Here is a 17,902-nt window from a genome sequence, read left to right as displayed (position 1 = left end):
AATGGCCATATCCGAGGCTGCTTCTGTAAAATAACTCCTGCATATGTCAAGTAGGCAGGCACCCAATTGGGCAAAGTCCTGTCCACTCTCCTATGCTTGGGCTGATCATACTCCCTATCCTCCCCCTTCTCCTTATCTTTTTTGGGAGGCTCCCCTATAGAGAACAGAAAGATCAATGTATTTTCCCCACCAATTTTTTTCTTTCGTCATAGGGAGTAGATGAAAACCCAGGGGCACTGATGTCTCTCCAAAGGGAATGGCACTCTCTGCCACTGCTCCCAATGGGTCCTCTGCATCCAAGGGCTGGTTCAAAACAGTGGTAGCCATGCCACTCCCCGGTGTGGACTGACCCACAGCCTGGGACTGCCACACCTTCTTACAAGCCTCCATAAGTGGCTGATGTGGGTGTGCCATACCCTCTACTCCCTGTGTGCCCCCTTGAGCACACCTCACATCGCCTGCTACAGGGAGAGAAGAATTCCCAGTTTGGCCTGTGGGCCAGTATGGATACCCCCAAGGTGGCCCCCATCCCGGCCAGCCTCGTTGAAGAACTGCATAGCCCTGCTCACCTGACTGGACCGGTGGGGTTGGCTCCACCACCGGACGTTGGTCAGAGGTGGACAGCGCACTCGTCTCCTCCCTCCCCGGAGCCTGAGCAACACTGCTAGGTCCTGCCTCCAACATATCCAGCTGCACTAAAATTAAGTCCAAAGCACTGCGGTTAGCCACCTCATTGACACCCTTCTTACCTGCTTTGGCCCATTTAGTGGGCTGGGTAACCAAGGTCCCTGCCCTTTCCCCGGCCTCCATATCCCAATTTTCCAGAGCCTCCAGCCGGTTCAGTATTGCAGCCATTGCCTGTTCGTTTACCTCCTGGCCACCCTCCAAAGGTGTCATAGGCCACCTTGGGGGCCTTTACCTCTAGCCCCCACAAAACCCTTCTTCAGAGCCATGCCTGTTAATCGTATGAACCCCAGTTACTATAGCAATAACAAGAATAACAGCAATTACAATAATACCACCACAAATAACAAGGAGAATAAAGCCTCAACACTAATTTATTATTATTATTATTATTATTATTATTATTTAATATTAATAAATTGGGACAGTATTCCTAGCCTCAAATGGGCCACACAAATCTTGTCCTTGTCTAAGGCTACCCCTTACCAGCTTCAAACTACCCCCCACTTGCAACTAGCCGCTTCTGACGGTGCCAAAAGCCACAAAATGGCGATGGCAGTTAAAATGGTGGCAGCGCCAAAATAGCCTGCTGCCTAAAGCTTCCTCAAAATGACGCTAACACTAAAAACGGCGGCTGCGTGAAAATGGCCTGCCGCCTAAACAATCCCGGGGCTGGCACGCTCAAAGAAGAGACCCCCGCTGCCTCCCTCTGTAATCGACAGAAAAGAGCCACAGGGGGAGGAGAGTGATTGCCGCTGCTATGCAGTTTCTCCCCTCTCTCTCTGAAATTGACAGAAACAGAGGGCAGAGGAGAGAGATCCCACTGCTATGCAGCTTCTCCCTTTGAAATTGACAGAAACAAATGGGGGAGGAGAGAGATTGCTGCTGCTGTGCAGCTTCTCTCTTTGAAATAGACAGGAAAAAAAGCTGATCGGCGACTGCCAACCAGCTGATCACCTGAGGGGGGAGAGTGATCATTGCTGCCATGAAGCTTTTATGACAAAGTCGGATCTAACGATGATGATCCTCTCTCCACCGACGAGGATTCTTTGCCTGTCACTCACAGAAGAGGGAGACTTAAGGGCGGCATGAGCTTAATTTAGCTCTGTCGCCCCGCCTCCCTGATGCCCGCACACGGCACGTCAGTGCCAGTTTGGGCACATCAACCGCCCTTATCTGGTTGCCAGGACTTCAATCCCAGGCCACAAATACACCTCGCTGCACCAGGCTTTGCCGGGGCAGCACAGCAGACATCCTGCCCTTACTGCCAGTAGAAGCCCAGGGTGGCAAACAAAAACACTAAAAACACTCTAAAACATCATAAAAACAGTCTTTAAAATATATTAAAACAAAACATCTTTAAAAACATCTTTTTTTAAAAAAAAGCTTTAAAACATCTTAAAATATGTCTATTTTCTTTAAAATTGGCATTATTTCTGTTAACATCAATATTTTTGTGAGGAAAAAAATTGGTAAAAGCAGCTGCTTGCAGACAAAGAATGAACTTGAACTGGCTGGTTAGGTCAATGCAATGCTTTTGAACTGGCACTGGCAAACGGATCCCATCCCTACCATAGATTTACCCACTCCTGCCTGAAGGCTTTACCTGGCCAGACAGTTGTGACAACATCAGTCCCTTCCCTTCCTCTCTGCAGTCCATCAGTAGGCATTGCCACCATCCCACACAGATCCCAGAACAGCCTCCTGGGAGCAATGACAGGTCATGACATAGCATTGTACCAAGGGGCTGCTGGGAGAGTCAGTGGCTGTTGCCAGGCTTTTTGCAACAGCAGGAATTTTTTTGTTTTTAAAAGTGCCTTTTATGCGGTTTTCACCAGAAAGACTTTGCCCTACAAAAAATAGGTTTCCTTTCTGTCCCATGGGGGCAGGGATGCCACCTATTTTCTTTCTCCTTTTCACCCCTTCCTGGAGACAATAGCAAATGCTGAATGTTTCAGCTCCGCTACAATTGTATACAATGTTATTTTCATCCAGATATGAAGACACAGTAGGAAGACATTCTTCATGATATGATACAAATAGCCATGGACACTGTATTATGGCTTATTGAATACCTTATGTATATGATTTCAATGTTCTTTCCGGAGGTGCAATTATATCTTCAACTTGTATCTGATGTCACATTTATTGCTCTGGTAGCTTTGAAATTCCCATTTGTTGGGAAAGCATGTAGATATGCATTTCACTATGCACCGATAACTACAATTCAGCTATGATTTAACATACAGTTGCACTGACACATTTAAAATATTCATATAGAAATTCCCATTCAACAACCAGCTAGCTGGTGCATTTTGCCGGCTATGTTCCCGCTACTAGACTTGCTGTCAGTATAACACATTGAAATAAAAGCACAGGCAGAAGCCTGTATTTTAAGGCTAAAATGAGGGTATATGGTGTGGGCCTCTGAGCTACAACTACTAAAATGAGATTGTTGGTAGAGGTGAGGCAAATATGAAATATTTGAACTTGGGGTTGCCATTAGGTTTTCCAATCTTCTACGTAAACATTAAACAAACAGGAAAAATCTCTCCTGTTTTTTGTTTCTTTCAAATGTACACATATGACTTATCTCAGAACAATTATTTATTATTTAATTAGCATCATCAGTGTGCATGGCGCATAACAGTGGGCAGGGCTCCGCCTCATGAAACTTAACAATCTGATATTCAGCACAGCAGAAACAACAGAGGCAGGGAGCACATAGAAAGGAGAAGTAATTGGAAGCAGGGGGAAGCAGGAAGGGGAGGCAGGGGAAATGGGAAGGGGAAGGAAGTAGAAGCAGGGGAAAACAGGCAGGGAAGGGAAGTGGAAATGGAAGGAAGTGGAAGCAGAGGGAAGCAGGCAGGCAGAAGTGGAGGCAGAGGAGGGAAGTGGAAGCACAGGAAATAGGAAGGGGGAGCAGTGGAAAACAGGCAGGGGTAGGGAAGTGGATGCAGAGAGAAACAGGAAAGACATATGCGATTGTTTCCGTTACACATGCTTAGGCTTAGCTACAGCTTGTTTTCAAATATACAGATTTGAAAAATGCATCAGATTTTAACTGCGGTGAAATTGATGCTGTCTACTGTACCCTAGAGCAGAGGTTCCCAAACTGTGATGAATCACCAGTGGTCCATGAGCTTCATTCAGTCTGTGGCATGTCAGTGGATTCACAGCTGAAGACAGGAGATGGCACATTCATCACATTAAATATTCATACTCATTTTTAATTTTATTTTTATTAAATATATAAATTATGGTAATATATATATGTCACACACACAGTAGGGCTGTTTCCAATTTAGAGATTAAAATAGAAATCCAATTTAATCAAAACCCATTTCTGATATTTGGTATGGGACTTTGGGCAATAAATGCGGAGAGGCATCAAGGTATCTTTCCTATCTAGACACATACAGGTATTTGTTAAATGTGTGGAGCCCCTCCCCCCATGTCTTGAAGGGCTTTAAATGATGACCTGAAGTTATAAATGGACATTTAAAACTATAGTTGGAACTTCCACGTTACTCGAAATCCAATGCACATTCAGCCATAAGGTCATCCATTAGGTCACCCATTAGTAATAGTTGCTCACACATTATAATGAACACAGATACAATTTGTCTCTATACATGTACAAGTGTTTGTGTGAAAGAGTGCATACTTGTTCATTTGTATATCTCAGCTATTGTGGACAAAGGTATACAGACTGTACAGTCATTGAATATTATATTTTAATTACAGTAAAAGTGTACAGCTCCACTATGAACCTGTGTACACAGCTGGTGCACTCATTATTTCATTGTTTATTTTATTTTATTTAAAATGCATCTCTCTCTATGTGTGTGTCTCTCTCTTTAAACATGCAAAACTCAGGAGCTATTTATTTATTTATTTATTAAAAATATTTCCATAGCAATGTCCTCCTTTATAAGAATTTTTCTTTCATTTTGACAATAATTATTTTCTGCAGATTGCAGAAAGCAGAAGTAGAGCCCACTGTGTTCCCTGGGGCTTACTCCCAGAAAAGTGTATAAAAGGATTGTGGCCTTAACATTATTGAAATGATCAGGTAATGAAAGTGCACACATGAACCAGCCCATAGATTATTGCATAAAACATTTACAAATGACGCCTATACAAACTGTCCTTTGTTAGCACAAATTAAGCTAACTGGATTATTGTCAGCCCAACTAATTTGATCAATATTACTGGGACAGTTCATTTCTAAATAATGTCAGCTTAAATGGCTTCTGCTTAGGGATGTCATGCAGGTTTCTAAAACATCAGAATGAGTCTGTCATGAGGTTTACAATGCATCTAGTAAAATAATTTGATGACAGTGTTAAAAAGCATAATCACAGCATTTAGTACATTGTCACCAATGTGTTGTCCTGAGCTCCAGCTGATAGGGACTAATGGCAACATGCCTTTTTGCATTAAGCATTCTGTCCCACAGAGGACGAAAAGATTTTTTCCAAATAAGAATGCATGTTTCATTTTGTAATTGGCAAAGAAAAAAAACCCTCTTAAGAAATAGCTGTTCATTATGGGAAAGGTATTGCAGTGAATAAATTACATCTTGTACTTCAAAATTGAATCACACTTTTCTTCTTTGATTCAAATCTTTCATAAGAAAGCAAAAATGGGATGACTGGAAGAGTGTTTTTTCCCTTATCTTATGTAATGAACAATTTTTAAATAAAAGAACAGTACATCAAGAGTGTTCTTCTTCCCACCCGTTCCATCACTCCATCACAAGCAACCTTCTTGAGGTTCTTTCAGATCCTCTTAAAAGGCTTTTAATGGAAAAATCTTCCCTTGGCCTCCACCAAATATGCACAATTAGGGATGGGAGAGAAATTTGATTTGGTTTGCATTTAAAGCCAAATCTGTCAAATTTGCACTTTCTGAAACAGTATGAGAACTGAAGCACAGCTATCCTTCCAAATTCGCACTTATCTGAATTTTGCGATGCAGTTCTCCAGCCAAACAGTATTCTTTTTTAAAAAAAAACCCACCCTATATTGGGGTAAAGTGAATAGTGAAAATAGCATTCAAAAATGCATTATAGTAGGAAAAATTCCTTTTCAAAAATATGTACATTACTCAAAACTGCATACAAAGATGTGTTTATTAGGAAATTCACATTAAAATTGTGAGGAATTTTCATGAGGATCTTTTTTAAGATTGGAAAAAATGAGACGCTTATAGAACCAACACTGAAAGATCCTTCCATCCCTATGCACAATTAACTATTACTCTTAAATGTTACTATATGACCAATGATGTGCTCAATGCCATCCCGAAAGAAGACAATTTCGCCTCTGAAAATTACTATTTCCCAAAACTGATTTATTTATTTATTTATTACATTTATATACCACCCCATAGCCGAAGCTTTCTGGGTGGTTTACAGCAATTAAAAACATTAAAAACAAATATACAAATTTTAAAACACAAAAACAATTTAAAAACACAATTAAAAACAATTTAAAATCAATTTAAAAACACATGTTAAAATGCCTGGGAGAAGAGGAAAGTCTTGACCTGGCACCAAAAAGATAACAGTGTTGGCACCAGGTGCACCTCGTCACAAAGATCATTCCATAATTTGGAATTGAGTTGCACTGTATTTTGGTTGTGAGTTGCACCATATTTTGTAAACATATTCCTCCCTCCCAACTCACACACACACACACACACACACAAGGCTCACTCAAATGAGTTGTCTCGTTAGCCCTTCTATGATTCACATAGCTCTGGTGTTTTACCTATTAGTCTTCTTAACCTGTCATCACTATCCTAAGGCCCTAGAGCAGGTGTGGGAAACCTTTGGCCCTTCAGATGTTGGATTCCAGCTTCCATCATCCCAGGCCATTGGCTATGCTTGCTGGGTCTGACAGGAGTTGTAGTACAGCACCATCTTGAGGGCAAAATGTTTCCCACACCTGCCCTAAGGATAGCTTGGAAACTCAAATTAATAATACATTGATAAACACACACCCAAGTTGCAACCCCAAATTTTGCTTTCAGCTGTGCCCAGTAGTGTAGTGGCAAATTCAGAAGTGCAGGGTCCCTTCTTGATAGTCACAGCATGCCCTCTCCCATCCTTTTTTTTGTCTGTGTTGAGAATGAGATCCTTGTTAATGCAAACATCCCTAGGAGCCAATAAGCATGAAAGGGAAGAGTGTTAGCCTCTGAGAACAGTCTTCTCAGTGGCTAACTCACCTCCTTTCACTCTGATTGGCTCCAAATCAGCAGAAAAGGACAAGGTAACATGTTAGAAGACTCTTCTCAGTGGCTAACACACTCTCCTTTCATGCTGATTGGCTCATAGGATGCTGGAGACATAGGGACCCTGCTGGGACTCTGCTTCCAAAAGGGGTCTAAGACCCCAAGTCCCTGGATGACTACACCCCTGTGACCTCTGTCCTCCTTCTGCAAAAAGCAGGCCTCCTTGATTTTGATTCACTAAGCAAATCCCAGCACAACCGGAACTGAATGAATCCTGTTAGAATGGTTGAGATTGCAAAATGGAGTGGCACTAAAGTGACAAATCCATGGAGTGCATGTCTCTCAATAGCTATTAGCCACAATGGCAGTACACCACTAAAAATGAATTGCTGGGGAGGAGGGAAACACTGGAAGGGCTATTGTCTACATGCCTTGACTGTGAGCTTTCTAGAGACATCTTGTTGGTCCCCTGTGGGAAATAGGATGCTAGACAAGTTAGAATTTATTTTGGGTGTACCCAGCAAGACTCATCCAGCATGTTCTTACAGTGAAGGGAAATTTCCAAGCACCACCTGGCAGTCTATAATATATGCTTGATGGGCTTGGTTAGTGACAAGTTATAAATGTCCAGCTTCTGAGTTCTGGAAAAAATGGGGCTCTCCACCTTGTAATATCTGTACTCTGCAGTATCTATTCATCCTTATCCAACCAATGGACTTTCAGCAAGGTGATGCTCAGAATGGCAGGTAAGATTAGCAATTTTTTAAAGAGCTCCTGAGACTTCAATTAAAGAGATCCTAAGCCTTTAATTATGACAATTAAAATGCAATTTAAATATTCCTATGGCAGGAAAACCTTCACCAGCTGAATTTCTGCTTATTTTGCAGCTGTTAAGGGCACAGGAGCCCTGTCAAGGGGAACAAAAAGGAAACCTGATGACAGGTTGCTGCATTAAAAAAAATGTTCCAATTCCTTACATAACTCCAAGAGGGTTCTTGTGTGCTCTAAGAAACCAAACCGAATAATACAGTCTTTAGAGTTTTGGTTTACTGTTGCAGCATTTCAGATTTATTCCTGTAATCTTCTCCAGCTGAAATGCTTAACTGGCTGAATTCTAACCCTTTCCTATAAGTTACTCCAAATGAAATTACTTTACTGCTGCACCCAAAAGGTGGCTGACCTCTGAGAAATTTCTCCGTTACATGGGAACCCTCCACAGATCTTAGGGCCATCTGAGCTTTTCCTAAGTAATCTTCTCACTCTAGGGACACTTCCGTGGGGTGTTTGATAGTAAAGGGAGTCCAAATTTCAAGCTTGCCTAATGTGCAATGGCTTGCAGTTCAGAGTGTCAAATGTTTTAGCCCTCACTATGTCACTGCCAGACTTTTCATTAAACCTGTAATCTCAGAAGTACTGTGTAAATGAGGATGGCAAGAATAATGGGGTTTTTAATTCTAGCTTTTTGCTGCAGATGAAAAAAATTATAGTAGCTCATGTTCTGCTACGTTCACCCCAGTATGAAAACCTGCTCTATTTTATTTAAGTAACAAAATTTATATACCACTTGGTTATAATAAAACTTCAAAGTGGTTTACAAAAAGATTAAAACAAAACATTAAAATGATCAATAAAAGGCAATTAAATAGAGGTATTTTAAAAACATTCAAAAACTAAAACTAATTTAAACCAGCAATAAACTAAAAATAAGGTAAAACACATGTAACTTCTACATGTCTAGATAGGTTTGCCGCCCTAAACAAAAAAGTTTTAAGCAGGCACCAAAAAAAGTACAGTGAAGGTGTGTGCCTGATGTAAACAGCCAGGGAGTTCCAAAGTGTAGGTGCTGCCACACTTAAAGATTGGTTTCTTATAACTACAGACCCATTTGGGCCTATAATCATCATGACTAAATTATGTCCCATTAATTTCAGTGGAAACAAATTGCAACTAATGTAGTCAGGATCCAACCCCATATTCAGTATACACTGTCATTTTTTAAATACATTCCAGTGCAATTGGACAACAATCTCCAGGGAATGTGCGACATGTATGTACATAGTGAAATATGGAATTATTATTATTTATTATTATTATTATTTGTTGCTTACTACAAAAAGTTTTGCCCCAAAGTGACTTACAGTTTTTAAAAGCTTCTAATATAACATTTAAAATACATCAGAAATAAAACAAACGAACAAAAAGAAAGCACATTAGCCCCTTCCAACATGATGGTGTACATGTGATGTACAGTCTGTGTCATTCAAGACTCTTCGGTACCTGAGTATTATATCCAAATACAAAATAGATGCATATGTATATCTGTGTGCCACTGGTCTATTTAAAATTCTCGTGTACATGAAGTTTGAGAGCATCTGAAATTCACTAGCAGGTATGTAAAAGAGACAAGAAAGGTGTGAGTTTGTGTGTGTGCATGTACGCATGTACATATTATGTCAGATGCGTTTTGTACTTGAGTATCGTATGTACAAACTACTTATAGTACTTTAAGTGGGCCTGAGGCTTTTTTTAATATAGGAATTTAAATGGGGTTGGATGCAGGCCACATTACATGATATTAAATAAATACTTTACATTTGCCTCTTTAAAAAGAAAAAAAATACGAGTAATGGGTGGCCTGATAGAGATCAGGACCATTGTGGAGGTGGATTTAATCCCAATTAAATGTCCCCCCTCCAAGGTACAATTTGCCCTTGGAGGGAAGCTGCTATTGATACTAACAGCAGCTTCTCTTCTGGGGGTTCAGTACATAGCTTTGGGCATGGTTGGGTTTTGGTTTTTTTTGCCAGGATCATTGTGTGTGTGTGTGTGTGAGAGAGAGAGAGAGAGAGAGAGAGATCAAGTCGATGAGACCTTCCTTCTCCCCCTGCCATGTTCCCTATTTCCCATGGTTCCTCTTTTTAAAAAAATGCAAACATTTAATGTTGATTGACTCTCTGAAGCGACATTAGAACAAATTCACAACCCAAACCCTGGACCCTATACTCTTCTTATCACTTATACACAGAGGGAGAAATGTTCTTATTTAAATATATGCAAACTTTAAAATTGGCCACTACCTAGCCCTGGTTGTGAAAGAAAACTGTGTGCCATTTATCATTCAACATCTGGGTCTTTTAGAAATACAATACCAACAATAAACAGCATATCAATACAAAATTTTAAAAAACTAATCTATATCTATATATTATTGTATAACAATGATAGCAGACAGTGGGGATGGTTAGCAGTGCTCCCCTGATCTCTGGTCACCTACATTGCTGTTGCATACTGGGTGGGAGGCAGTGAAGGCTTCAGCATGGTGCAAATGCACCTGGAGGAGCATCAAATTGGCTCTGCCTCTGTATTTGCACCACACTGACCTTGACCCTCACCCTGTTCATCCCAGTATGCCATAGCAATTCAGGTGACCAGAGGTCAGGGGAGTGCCACCACCCTACCCTGCCACCTGCTATCGTATAATATAATATAAAAATACTCTGGGAAAGGACATTCCACAGATGTGGTGTCTCAGTTGAAAAAGCTCTGTCCTTTATCATCAGCTGCCTAATTTTAGATTGCAGATTTACAGAGTGGAACCTTTGAAAATAATCTTAATGGCCAGGTAAGTTAATGCAGGAGCAAGCAGTGTTTTAAGCATTCTGGTCCCAAAGGCTTTAAAGGTTAAATCCGGCCATTTGAAACAGATGAGTAGCCAGTGTAGTTGTTTCAAATCTGGCAAAATATGCTCAATATTAGAGATGGGGGAGAAATTCAATTCAGTTTGCATTTAAAGCCAACTTAATCACATTTATACCTTCTGAAACAATATGAGAACTGAAACACAGCCATCCTTAAAAATTTGCACTTATCCAAATTATGTGGTGCATTTTTCTAACCAAATTATTTACAAAAATGCATACATTAGGAGAAAGTGTGCATGAAAATGAATATATTAGTGAAAATAACATAAAATGCATTATGTTGTGAGAACTCACTTGCAAAAATATCTACATTAGTCAAAACTGCATACAAAAGTGCATTTATCAGGAGACAACTCAGAATACATGCTGAAGAATTTTCATGAGGATATTTTTAAAAATCCATTAATTGCAGCAGAAATATAGAGAAACAAATTTGAGATTGGAAAATGAGAAATGGAGAGAACTGAAAGTGACAGATCCTTCCATCCATACTCAATATAGCCAGTCCCAGTCAACAATCATGCTGCTGTATTGTGAGTCAACTGAACAGACTTCAAATATAGCCTCCTATATCATACAGTGCAATAGGCTAGATTAGTTGTACCAGAGCATGGATAACTGCGCCCAGCCATATGCATTAGCCATATTTGTTTGTTTGGCTAATAGTACAGCCAGACAAGGACATTGCTCCATAATGTATTGGGATGATTTTGGTTATCATCAGTATAGAAACGTTAAAGTGTGGTCCGCCAGGGAGGAAAGGAACCCAGATATCTGACGTTCTGGCTCATTTGTGCATTTCTGCAGAATAGTTAAGTCCAACAGCTTCAAATGCTTTAGGCATATAAGATGTGCAAAGCAGCACATTATTTCTACTGAATGAGCAATAAAAGCTTTACACTAAAGAAGTCAAAGATAAATTTCAGAAATGAAAGGGTAGCATTCATAGTTCTTATTTTAGCTTACAGTTGCATGGCTCATGAAACTAAATGATCAGCAAGAACTTGGAGATAAGTTTGGTTTTGTTTGGCTTTTTTGAGTGCGTGAAACAGTCCTTTGTCTGAATGGCAATTAAGGAGGCACAACTTCACTGTGAACAGCTAGATTATAGAAAAAAATTCTATGTAAAAGCTGATCTTTAATTTCATTCAGGAAGCTTTTGGATGAAGAAAATTAAGGGCTATAATTTTACTTCTCATGAAAGTTTTTCTGTTGAGGATTAGCTATAGAAAAATCTACTTTGGATTGCTCAGTTTCATCGGCCATAATAAGATGCATTTCACTAAAAAAAAAAGTAGATCAATATTTCCAATGGCAATTTACATTTAAATGTCTTTTTTGTGTGCCTGTAAATAAATGAAGGATTTTTTTGGGAAAAAAAACAACTGTTCTTTTTTTCTTTATCTCTCTTTTGAAAATTGATACCTACAAGTCTCAATCAGCAATATTATGCTTTTATGTACATCTGCTTCATGAAATAGCATTTCATGCAAAAATTATGCAATTGTGACTGTCACAGTAGTTGTTGATATGAAGATGCATAAATAGATATCTATGGAAGATCAGTAAATAGAAATGAATAAACAATATATTCAAAATGACCATTTATATTACTTGAACAGAACTTGTTTCTGATGGCTAATGGATTACATCAGAAGCTGATAAAATTTCACATTTGCTTGTTAACAGAAATTCTTACTTAAATTTATCAGATCCCTGGTAAGATTTAAAAAGTTACTAATGAATCTTCTTGTTAAGCTGAAGATGATAGAATTAGAGTACCGTATCAGAATAGCATTTTGTATAAAGTGAAATGTGGTGGCTTTGTTAATGCTTGTTAGAGTGGGAAAGAGTGATGATTTACCAGACTTAAACTGATGAGACATTGTACAGAACAAAAGATGGCGGCCCTCACAGGTAGATAAGGGCAGCCAACTTTTTCTCCATATAAATTACCCAGGTAGTGGTGGTATGTCATAATGTATTGCCACTTCCAGATACTTTTTACTTTGAACATCTTAATGAGTGTAACAAGCACTGCACTTTCTAAGTGCTTTTTTTAAGAAGGGGGGGCAAAACGGCCTTGGACCACTTTGTTTTTTAAAAAACAAAAACAGAAACAAAAATGTAAGTACAAACTAACCATGCTTACAAAGGTTTGTAGACATGGAATCTACATTCCAGCACATTTCTACATTCCAATCTAGGCATGATCTATCAGATACAGACTGAGGTGGTTCATTCCGAATGGAGGAGCAAACCAAAGTCATCCCCCAATCCAACCTACAATATAATTGTCTCTTCACATATAATTTCTTTTATCCCAGCACCTAAAAATGTAAAGGGTGAGTATGACAAATCTATGTTTACAAGCACATTGATCATGCAAGTGCAGGACTGGGAGGCAAGACTAGCAAACAAAGCCCTGTGCATGTAACATAGCATGATGAGGTGACTAACAAAGTAGGTATTATAATGAATTTTGCAAATGAAATAAACTTGGCCTTCATATTCCAATTGTCTCTTCTTTTTCTGTAGTGAGATCTCCAGAGCAGGTAGTGGTACCTTGATGCTTTGTTATGATTTTCAAATGTCTATGCCCACCTTAAGAAGAAACAGCAAGAGTGGGTAAACTGAGGGAAATCATTACATTTGCTTTAGGAAAGAGAAGCATGGGTTCAAACCTATAATTCAACTATGATGTAGAACAGTGTTCCCCAAATTTTGGTCCCCAGATGTTGTTGGATAATGACTCCCTTTGTCCCTGACCATTGGCTAACCTGGCTGGAGCTCATGGAAGATGTATTCCAGCAGCATCTGAAGACCCAAGATAGAAGAACACTGCTGTAGCCTTTTCCACAGTTGTCTCGCTCCACCCACCCGAGTGAAGCCTGGATGGGCGGTGCGTACTTGCGGCTGGGGTTGAAGCCTCAGTTGCCATGGGAAGAGTGGGCAGCGGTCGTACATCACACTGTTAGAGCATTGCACGACTGGCTGCGTGAGGGGGTGGGGTGGCATCAGGCTATTTAAGTCTGTACCACCCTCCCTACCTTCCTCTTGGCGCGTGACGCCCACCCCGCCCTCCCATTACTATGGTGTGTTTGTGGTTGCTTTGGGGCTGAGTAGGAATTTTTATCCAGCCCACCCGAGTTGGAGGGCTGTTTTTTTGCCTCCTCCTCACTGTGGTGGTGGGATGGAATCGGGTTAGGGGGTGTTGCATTTCTAATAGGTGATTTCAGCTAATTTGGCTAATTCGACAAGGTTAAGGTTAACTCCCTAAGTTGGGTAAGGCCCTTAGGCACCTTTGGAGGTGACTGGTGGTTCCAGAGGCCTGCCAGGAAGTGCTTTACGGCCTGAGGGCAGGATATGGACTGCTTCTGGGGCCTGCTTACCTCATCCACCCAGAGTTGTAGGGCCCCGGGGGGTGGTGATGTGGGAAGGCCCTCCTGCTCACCTACAGGTGTGGCTGGGATAAGGGGTAAGAAAAAGGGGCTTACACTAGCCCCAGCAGGGGCTAGTCGTCCGAGAGCTGTACCCAAATACTTGCTTATAGACAGTTCCGCACCTATGTTTTCCTCTGCAGGTTAGTTAAAAGTTTTGGTTTATAGTTTAATAAAGTGGCCCTTTGTTCAACCCAGTTTACTGTGTCGGTGTATTATTTCAACCCTCTGCCGCAAATCACTGAGTCTTGCTTCTTTCCAACTGTTTTGTTGCCATTTAGAAAGGCAAAATATTGGGAGACAGATGTAGGGAAGAATGGCAGGAGGTAACTTCTAGAGTTATCCATTGCCTATGTTGATACCTTATTTATATATATATATCTTTATTTAGGTAATTATATATCATTTCATATTTCAAAGAAAATCTCCAACATCCTAAAAATATCACAAATAAAAGTCTAATACAAATATACTGTAAAAAAATTCACATTTTAAAGCAGATATTCTCTTAAGCACATCAGTTGCTGTAGAATGTAGTACCTTACAGGTTCCCAAATTCATCATTTCCTGGCTGGAACTAAATGAATCCACCTATTTAAATATGAAATTAACCATAATCACACTTCTGTGCAGGGTTCAAGCTTATGATGTGCAAATAAACCATTATGAGGGCCCATGAATCACTGTGAAAGGTCCTAGACACTAACCTGCTAAAAGTAAGTTTTAACTAGAAGAGATAAAGCATGCCCTCATTTGTAATTGAACAGATATGCTGCATTACACTGCTAAACTGTGTGTCATTGACTTTAATTTGTGAACCTCAGTTGCATTATATTAGTGAAAATGAATGTTACTGATCCATTATGAGAAATGCTATAAACCATTTTTAAAGACTGTTTTAATATTTTCATATTCATAATTCTCGCAATATATCAGGTACTGTTATCATCTCATGCTCTCTTTTTTCTTTACCCAGCTGTTTCTTATAAAATAGAAAAAAACATCTATTAGGGCCAATCTGTTTATCTCGTAAGAAGGGTTAAAACTAACTAAGGGGTATAAGACTAACAACACAGATATTTGGATATTTACACAGAAGTCAATCCCAATGTATTTAAGTGGGCTTATTTCTAGGAAAGTGTACAAAGAGTTGCAGCTTAAGGGGTATAGTTTTAAAGGCTGTTCCTACCTTACCTAATTAAGGGTGCAATCCTACCCTCCCCCCAGATGTGGATGGGTGGTGGTAGTGGGCTAAGATAATTTGTATGTGTCTCTTCACCAACTTGCTGCAGCAGAGCAGAGCAGCACCGGTAGTGTGGCTTACACCGTGGCTCTAAACAGTGTATGTTTTGTAACTTGAAGACCATAAATGGGCAGCAATGGCCACACCAATCTTCTGTAACAGCAGGAGAACACATGGATCTGGCACCTGTGACAATCCACACAGCAAGTTGTCAGCAAACTTAATTGGTTTTGGAACTGGAGGAGTTGAGATGTGTAGAAAAACTGAGAACTTTTGCTAGTCTGATTGAAACTCTTTATGCTTTGCTTGAAATTATTCAAATCTTCCGGAGCAGGAACCTCCAAATTTACCTTTATCACTCACTTTAACAAAATCCAGTGGCAATTCTTGTCCACTTCAGGTTTGCTTAGAGAATAGCTTTGGGTCTGATGAACTACCAGTAGGCCAGACTCTAGCACCTCTGGAGTGCAGGTTCCTTTGGCATCCCTTTGACTGTTATGACTGAAAGCAGAAGGACATGTAGAAGACTCTGACCTGATCATCTAAGTAGCTATGCAATTTCACGAGGCAGGAATCTCTCCTTCAAGTGGTTCCAAGCCATTTCGGGTATTAAAAATTAACATTAGCTTTTTTAACTGAATCTGGAAACAGATAAGAAGACTATGATGTTGATACACCAAATGTGTGCTATGCTATAAATCTAGCCACTTCATAATGGTGGCTGTGGAAGTTTGCATCAGTTGCAGTTTCTAAATGCTTTTCAAAAGCAACACTAAATATAGTACATGATTAAGCCAATCTAGATGCAATTAAGGTTTTTAATGACAATGACCAGTCCACCTGTGATGACCGGAACTATACACACTTTTTCAAGTGTGGTCACACCATAGATTTTCATAATGGCATTATGACAGTGGCAGTTTAAACCAGTCTAAGTGGTGCAAAAGTACTCCTGGCCACTACCACCATTTGAACTTCAACCAAACTTCTTCTCTTGATCCTTCAGAGAAAATATAACTTTATGTAGAAACACTACCAACAGCTCTTTTATTTTTTTCTGAACATAAGAAAAGCCCTGGGAGATCATAATCCTCTTCTCAGTGCAGCCAACCAGATGCTTACGGGAAGCTCAAAAGCAGGACCTGAGTGCAGTGGCAGGACCTGAGTGCAGGAGATTGAAAGAACAGGGCATGCTTAGCCTTCAGAAGAAAGACTGAAGGAAGATATGACTGTACTCTTCAGATACTTGAAAGGCTGTCACACAGATGAGGCCCAGGATCTCTTCTTGATCATCCCAGAGTGCAGGACATGGAATAATGGGCTTAGGTTATAGGAAGCCGGATTTCGACTGGACATCAGGAAAAAGTTCCTAACCATTAGAGTGGTATGACAATGGAACCAATTACCTAGGGAAGTGGTGGGCTCTCCAACACTAGAGGCATTCAAGAGGCAGCTGGACAGACCCTGTCAGGTATGCTTTAACTTGGATTCCTGCATTCAGCAGGGGATTGGACTCAATGGCCTTATAGGCCCCTTCCAACTCTACTATTCTATGATTCTATATACATGGACTCTGTCTTTTTCATAGCTGCAGTACACTGGGTTAATATCTTCATTGAGCTATCCACTGCAAGCCCAATATCTTGTTTCTAGTCAGTCACCACCAGTTCACCCATGGGGATACATATGAAATTAGGATTTTTTGCCCCAGTCTGCATCTCTTTATGCTTACATATATTAAACTACAGTTGCCATTTTACTGCCTTTCACCCAGTATAAAGGGATCCTTGCATTCCCTTGAAAAAATTGCTATCATCAGCAAATTTCACTATTCACTCCTAGCTGTAGATCAGCCTTTCCCAACTAGTGGGCCACCAGATGTTGTTGGACCACAACTCCCATCAGCCTCAGCCAGCATTGCCAATGGTCAGGAAAGATGGGAATTGTGGTCCAACAACATCTGGTGGCCCACTAGTTGGGAAACACGGCTCTAGATCATTTATGAATAAGTTAAAAAGCACATGTCCTATTATCAGTCCTTGAGGGACTCTGCTTTCTACATTCCTCCATTGGGAGAACTGTCAGTTATTCCCTGCTCTCTGCTTCTGAAAAACTGAACTTACTTTCAGGAAGAATAGGAGTTAAAGCTACAAAACAGTGCCTTTAAGTTCTTTACTTATGATCCAGGAGGATGCCATCGTTAATGGTATCAAAAGCTGCTGCTAAATCCAGCAACCAATAGGTAATGCGTTCCTAGTCTGGGCAAAGATCTGATGACAATGAAATATATATTATCCTAGTCAAGAGAAAGAGAGGGGGGAAAGGACAGGGGATACATTAAAATATTTTAGTTGATCTAAATAGTAAACAGTTAAAATAGTCACAAGCACAGAAAGAAAATGTTGCTTTCCAATAAATCTGATTTAGGAATATGTAAGTCTTCTGTCCCAATAAAACTGCAAAGTGGGAAATATTTATTTTTGTTTTGTTCAGTTTAGTGAATCACTAGATATTCTTAAAGTACACACAAAGTTCAATCTAATCTAGATAGTATCATCAAATTTTTATACCATTACGGTAATTACATTTGTGCA

Source organism: Rhineura floridana, chromosome 6 (genome assembly GCF_030035675.1).
Source record: "Rhineura floridana isolate rRhiFlo1 chromosome 6, rRhiFlo1.hap2, whole genome shotgun sequence".
NCBI classification, from domain to species: Eukaryota; Metazoa; Chordata; class Lepidosauria; order Squamata; family Rhineuridae; genus Rhineura; species Rhineura floridana.
The sequence above is the reverse complement of the archived record's forward strand: the minus strand, read 5'-3'. Positions refer to the sequence as shown.